The following is a 7,141-nucleotide window of genomic DNA, read 5'->3' as shown; positions in this document are numbered from 1 at the left end:
AGAATTCATTGCTTGTCACACAATTGGACTACAAATCGTTTAACATAGTTGGTATCATGAACAATAATAGAGATAATATTAACACATTCATCCATTGCTTTAGTCAAAACAAATTGGATAACATCGATTAAAATAGTTGAGAAGGTGATCAAGGAAGGTTCAATAACCACATGAATACATCAGAGCTTCATTCAGTATTACGGTTTAATTGTAAAGAGTCTATAGGTGATCGAACGATAAAAAATTACAAAATTTTTGATAAAGTGGTAACCAATTCAGAGATTACATTAATCAGGTAATTTTTTAGAAAAAGATACAGAGAACAGTGGATTTTACACGCTTCTTTGTATCTAGCCACGGCATTGAAATGATGATATTGTTAAGAAACATGAAGGGGATTCGAATGCCATGCTCCCCCTTGAGATTTTTTTTTCCCTTCTCCTTTTTTCTCCGATCTAACCAATTTTATAAAACGTCAACATGCTGTTGGTAGATATTAAATGAAAATTTACAATCCAAACAATATGCCTGGGTTTCTTTGATAAAGAAAAGCAGCAAATTTGATTTCATTGAATGTATACACACAGCAAAAACCAATAAGCGTTCAAAAATGTGGATCATATATTTTTTCCTTAAGAAAAATACAGTGTTGAATGCTTTTTTGAGAATTAGAAGTTGAAGTTAAGTTTAACCTGACATATCAGGGGTAAAAAGAAGAAAAAAAAAATCGAAAATGTTCATTTTATATAATCATAGACCTCTAAATCTGTAAGGGTAACCAGGCAACGAAGCACAAATTGGATCTCCCCCTTTTACCATCCTAATATCTGTGGAGTGGTATTTGTTTCGAATCCTTTAAAATGGTTTGTGGTTTATTAAATACAAAATATAGGTACAAGTCTAGCGAATGAATAAATATATTTCATATTGTATCAATCGGTTTTTAATAGTAGATTCATGCCCATGCAGTGTAGGCCTATTAAACAGTCACTTTACTCCTGCTTTGGTGAGTATTTTATGTATATAGTCATAATAGCCATGCATGACGGAGTTGCCACGCCTTCTCTGATCAGACACGGGGCTGAACATGTGCGAGTTAATAAAACACATGAATATCGGGCTGATTTGGAAATACATGTAATGAAATGTATTAAGGCCGGGTGTAAAGCCCACATCAATCAGTAATTAAATACCTGACCCGTTGGGCGTTTTAGTGAATTAAAAGCAAAAAATAGGTGTGCATTAATCATGCATGAAATAGCCCGCCTTCTCTGATCAAACAACGCATGTGCAAGGGTGTCAAGAGACACACAAGTTAAAATTAGCATATTTAACAAGCCAATGTTATTGGTGGATGTGAATGAAAAACACAATTCAAAAGAATATATGAATAATCAAGACATCAAAGTTGGTGCTTATCTCATTAAATTTTAAACCACTATTTCACTTTAGTACCAATGACCTTCCACTGATCATGCGCAGAATGGAACTACGAACTGGCTTATTGCACATGAACCGCCGATTGAACTTCCCTGTCCAGTTGCAAAAACTCTCTAACGATGCTGGCAGTAGTAGTGGTAGTAGTGCTCATGGGGATGATGGTGATAGTGATCAAGACTGATGGTGATAGTGATCAAGACTGATAACCACCACCAGGTGGCGATGATTACTGTGGTGAGATTATGATGAATATCATGACTGATTGTGGTGGTGGGTATAACACTAAGACGAAAAAATAGAACCTAACAAACATCACATCAGTAGATTGTTAATAACTTTTTAATGATAATGACACCAACATAATAAATGTTTTCTCAAAAATATAGTCCCGAGATATACACAAATATTCAAACATTAAAATTTAATCACATAAAGTACTCAACTCGGATAAGCCAATTATGCTATTCTATTCTATACAGCTGATACTCCATTGAAAACAGAACACCGAAACAAGCTACACAGCACTATACAAAGTACATGTACTTTTCAAAAAGAATTAAGATGTGATGTTCCAATTATTTCGTGAGTTTTTGTACACATTGATATGCACTTAATAATAATGAAAATATTCCGCTATTATAAATTAGAATGCATCTCTCAGCACTTAATATACAGTATTTTATACACAATACAGTATTATATACACAATTTTTATCACCCATCATCAGTGGTGCTAATAAGTTATGTGGGATGTACCAAAGATGCACAAATGTAACTTACACATGATTTGCCATAGACTTTCAGGTTATACTTAATTGTGCAATGAATTGTATATTCTATACAGCACAGGGCTCTGATCAGACAAAGAAGTGAGCCATTGTGTGTATTATTATTGGTTTGACATTCAAACCTTTGTCTGAACATTCCAGTGCATCTATCTTCTCTTAGTACTCCTCTAAAAATCACCTGGATATTCGTTTTGCAACCCAGCACAGTCCCAGACCTTTCAAGTTTACATCTGTCTCGTGCAACATTTGAGACCAAATTTGTGACATACGGGTATAGCATCACGATGCCACGTGACTTTTTACAAGGCAATGTCATGCCAAAAATGACTCATATTTAAGTTGTGTACAGAGTCTAGGGGAGATTGGTCTAAAATGAAGTCTGCTTTAGAGAGTACCAAACTTTGTTTGCATTTCAGTGTTTTGAAACCATATTTTGCTAAGACATGATGAAAAACCCCAACTACCAAAATTTGGTGGGAATCAGTCCATGGGGCCCCATGGACTGGGACTGATTCCCACCAAGTATTATTAGTGGGGGTTTTATCATCATGCTCTACCAAAACGTATAAAAAACGCTGACATGCATAAATGGAAAATCGATGACATCACACAGACATCACACAGGATGTTCGCACAGGATGTTCAGTGATACTCTATTAATCGAGGGTTTAATTTAGTTATGGTCTTTAATAATTTCCATTAAAAAAATGAAAAACAAAATATAAACAAGTGGAGGGCCTCTGGCAGTGTCACTTGCATCGCACGATTCAATACAGCAGCAGTGTTGACTTGAAAACTACTATCAAATAATTATTCACAAAAACACCATTCATATAATGATACAATACTACGTTCATTGACAATAAACGACATTTGACCTTGATCGTGCAACCCAAGACTTGTCAGTGATACTCAATTACCCCTATATCCACATTTTATAAACTATATCTATGAACTTTGAAAGTTATGACAGCAATCTAATAATTACCTCCAAAATGGCCAAAGTTCAATGACCTTAAATGACCTTTGACTTTGGTCATGTGAGCTAAAACTCGAATGAGATGTTCAGTGTGATACTTGATTACTCTTATGTCCGAGTTTCATGAATCAGATCCATAAGCTTTCAGTTACTGTTATGAAGGTAATTCAACAGATACCCCCCAACATGGCCAAAATTCATTGACCTTTGGACCTTGATCATTTGACCTGATATTCGCACAGGATGTTCAGTGATACTTGATTACTCTTATATCCAAGTTGTATGAACTACACAGTCAGTCAGCAAGCCCTGAAAAAGTAGCTCCTTTTATCCAAGTGATATTCATGACTAGAGGGTTTTTGCATAGTAAATGAGCTTGGTGCGAACCAAAACACCTCTTTTTATTCGGCCATTGCTGCTCTAAATATTGACAAAATTTCATGTTTTTGGTATCTTTGTAAAGAAGAAGAATCATTCTTTCAGGTCATGTTTGGATTTTTAAAAGGATGTTGTAATATAGGGAAATCTTTTGATCTAAAACATGAAACAAAATAATTTTTTCATGCAACAAAAGTTGTTGTTTTCACACTTAATTTCTGTTTGAGCACAAATGATTTTTAGATCATAATAAAGCTGATTATCTAAGCTTTAATATGATATAATTTTTATAAGAAATTTTTATAAGAAGATGTATTTTAGATGGGTCAGCAGCCAGCTTTTCATAGGCCAAGTACATTTAGCAGCTCAAAAACAAGAATACTGCGCAAATTCCAATGTTCCCCTCACTGGGCCTCTGCAAGGTCACACTCACCATGTGGTAATATCTTCAAATTACCAGCGCCTGTTGTATTGAAAACATTATTCAGCCAATCAGAACTCTGGATTTTATGTTACTCAGAAATTTCAGAAATCTCGTCTTGCATCTTGATGGAAAAAGCTGGCTGCTGACCCATCTAAACGATGCCACATATCAAGAGTGACATTGTAAGAAAGTATAGAGTGTGAGCTTTCTGATGATATAAATAATGTTGGTGCCTAAAACACAAAATGTTGCACAATTTGCAAGTGAAAACAGAGGAAGAAAATTATGTTTGATGCATCTTTTCAGGTAAAAAATTCACTTATTTATCAAAATATTTAATTCAAAAGAAATGACCAATATAAAAGAGTAACATTTACTCTTGCCCATGGTACAACAATAATCAATATTACTCAAGGAGAAAGTGGTTAAATTCTTTGAGAAAGAAAGTCTCACAATTCACGAGATTTTGCAGGGCATGAATTCAGCCACGAGAGGACTCTGATTGCTGCATAATATATGGCTATAAAATTTAAGCGCATGCCATGTACTGTAAGTACAGCATGCACAGGCGCATGCGCACTCATCAGTAACCACTGTCATGCACGATGAAACAGAACAAAGTTAATAAGAGTTCGGACATAACTCCCGTTAGGGTAAGAACCTCGTTTATTGTTTAAGATTTTTAACTAAGAATTTCAATCATTGATCCTTTTCTTCACTTTTTCCCCAAATGTCAAAAATGCAGTAAGAATATCACTTGTCTGGCTAACTTTAGTTATGGCCTAAGCCAAGGACAGTGCAGGCCAGGGGCTAGATAGATTTTGTTTTTTATAGCAGAAATAAACCAAAAATATGGGTTGAATACTGCTTATCACAGTCAATATTTGTTCTTTATATTTTCTTACATTCTGTGCTATGAAATCACAGACATTGCTTGTAAACTTTTCAAATATTGAGAGTAAAAGTCATGACTCATGACATGTGTTCGATACCCAACCCGTCAAGACATGGCCAGGGCCAGACAAGGGCTATGGCAAGGGGACTCCGACGTTTAATCATAATAAGTAAAGACGTCTATAAGTTGAAGTAGAGTGATCAAGGTAATCATTGAACTCAAATTTTAAAGTGTCCACTGAAGGTGCACTAATGTTTTGGTATGTAAGTGGTTACAGATTTTAGGTATCTGATGTACTGCAGGCATCATGAGCCATATTTTGTATTGAAGAAAACTTGTTCAATTTGAGAGTAGACTGCGAAAGCTACATGTACACATGCTTACTTTGAGAACTTTTATTCATTATTAAGCAGATGCCTCGTTTGCTCATATGAAGAGAGGTAACTCATAAAGATCTGGTTCTGACTTATTAATATCTGCAATAATATTGATTTTTTTAAATAAGTCATAAACTAAGTCTAATAAAATGTGAAAGAGTTACCAAGTGTAATAAGTATATGAATCGCATGCTCCAAAACTAGGCCTGGCAATAATTAAAGGTACTGGGTCAGAGTGTTACTCTTGCATGAACTATATGCATAATGATCAGGGTTGTAATAAAAAAACGTTTTTATTTAAAAAAAAATGTTTTTTTATTGTTTTGAAACGTTTTTTCCAATGAATGATGCAATTTTCTGTAAAACAATCAAACTGTACAGTATGACTCTTGTTGTTTTAAATACATTTTGGTAGTAAGTGAGAGATGACTACAATTTTTGTAACTGGATTTTTCAACCTTTCCCCAAAAATTAGTAAATCACGGAAATCGAATGCCTTAAAAAAAAACAATAAAAGTACATATAAGTTGACATTTTATAAGTTTATTCCTCATACATGTAGTCCTGGGGTATTTTGAGTCTTGTCAAGAAGAATTTGCACAATGAAAGAAAATGTCATTAAATCAATATGCTTTATTTAATTTGAATTAATTATGCAAATTTTAGTGCACAAATACATATTTGGGTTTAAATCTATTAATGAAGCCCTTGAACTGCTTGCTTTTTAGCTCATCGGGCCCTTCGGCCGGATGAGCTTATGCCGTGGCGTGGTGTCCGTTGTCTGTCGTCCGTCCACAATTTCAAAATGCTTCTTTATATCAAGTCCGATTTCAATTCTGTTCGCTTTATATGAGAGCACTAGTTTGGGGATTCAAAACTTCTATACAGAATTTTGAAACTCATTAAATATGCTAATTTATTCGCATTTTTCAAAAGTCACAAAAAATGCTTCTTCTTTGTTGACCGATTTTGATTTTTTTTTTGCTTCCATCTGGTAGAGCTTCATGAGGTCCACCAAACCTCTACACAGAATTTTGAAATTTTGACTAGAAAAATTGTTATGCTAATTTATGCGAAATTTATACAAATTTCTAAAAATTCACATAAAATCCTTCTTTATTTGTTGACCGATTTTTATTTATTTTGTTTCAATCTGGTAGAGCTTAATGAGATTCACCAAACTTCTACACAGAATTTTGAAATTTCAGGTAGAAAATTATATATGCTAATTTATAATAATAATGGTCAGTTTTTGTATAGCACATAACACCTAACAAATAAGTCTCTATGCACTTGAGAAAACAAAGGAGAGGAAGAGAAGAGTTGATAAGTTCATTTTGTTGAGGCTAGGTACAATTTGAATAAGTATGTTCATGCATATTTATGAGAAATTTATTCATAAACCACAAAAAATGCCTCTTCTTCTTTATTTGTTGACCGAATTTCAAAATACTTCTTCTTCGTCATTTCAATTCCGATTTCAATTCTGTTTGCTTTATATGATAGCACTAGGTGGGGGATTCAAAACTACTACACAGAGTTTTGAAACTCATTAAATATGCTAATTTATGCGCATTTTTCAAAATTCACAAAAAATGCTTCTCGGGGGGGGGGGAGGACTCAAATTATTTTTTGATGGGGGTGTGCCTCACGAAACTCTAAAATGGGGATCTAAGGAACTGACTAAAAGGGTAAAGTATGGGGTCTTGGGAACTAGATATATACTGCGCGTTGTGAAGAACAGGGTCTACGGAAATGGATCACGGCACTGTAGGTATAGCGCTGTGCATGCGCTAGCCATGCATGGAACGGCTACTAGTTGGAAGCCGTACGTACATCCTCTCACTTGACAAGTTTGGC

This window comes from Lytechinus pictus, chromosome 2 (genome assembly GCF_037042905.1).
Source record: "Lytechinus pictus isolate F3 Inbred chromosome 2, Lp3.0, whole genome shotgun sequence".
In the NCBI taxonomy this organism is placed as follows: domain Eukaryota; kingdom Metazoa; phylum Echinodermata; class Echinoidea; order Temnopleuroida; family Toxopneustidae; genus Lytechinus; species Lytechinus pictus.
Note: the sequence above shows the minus strand (reverse complement) of the source record.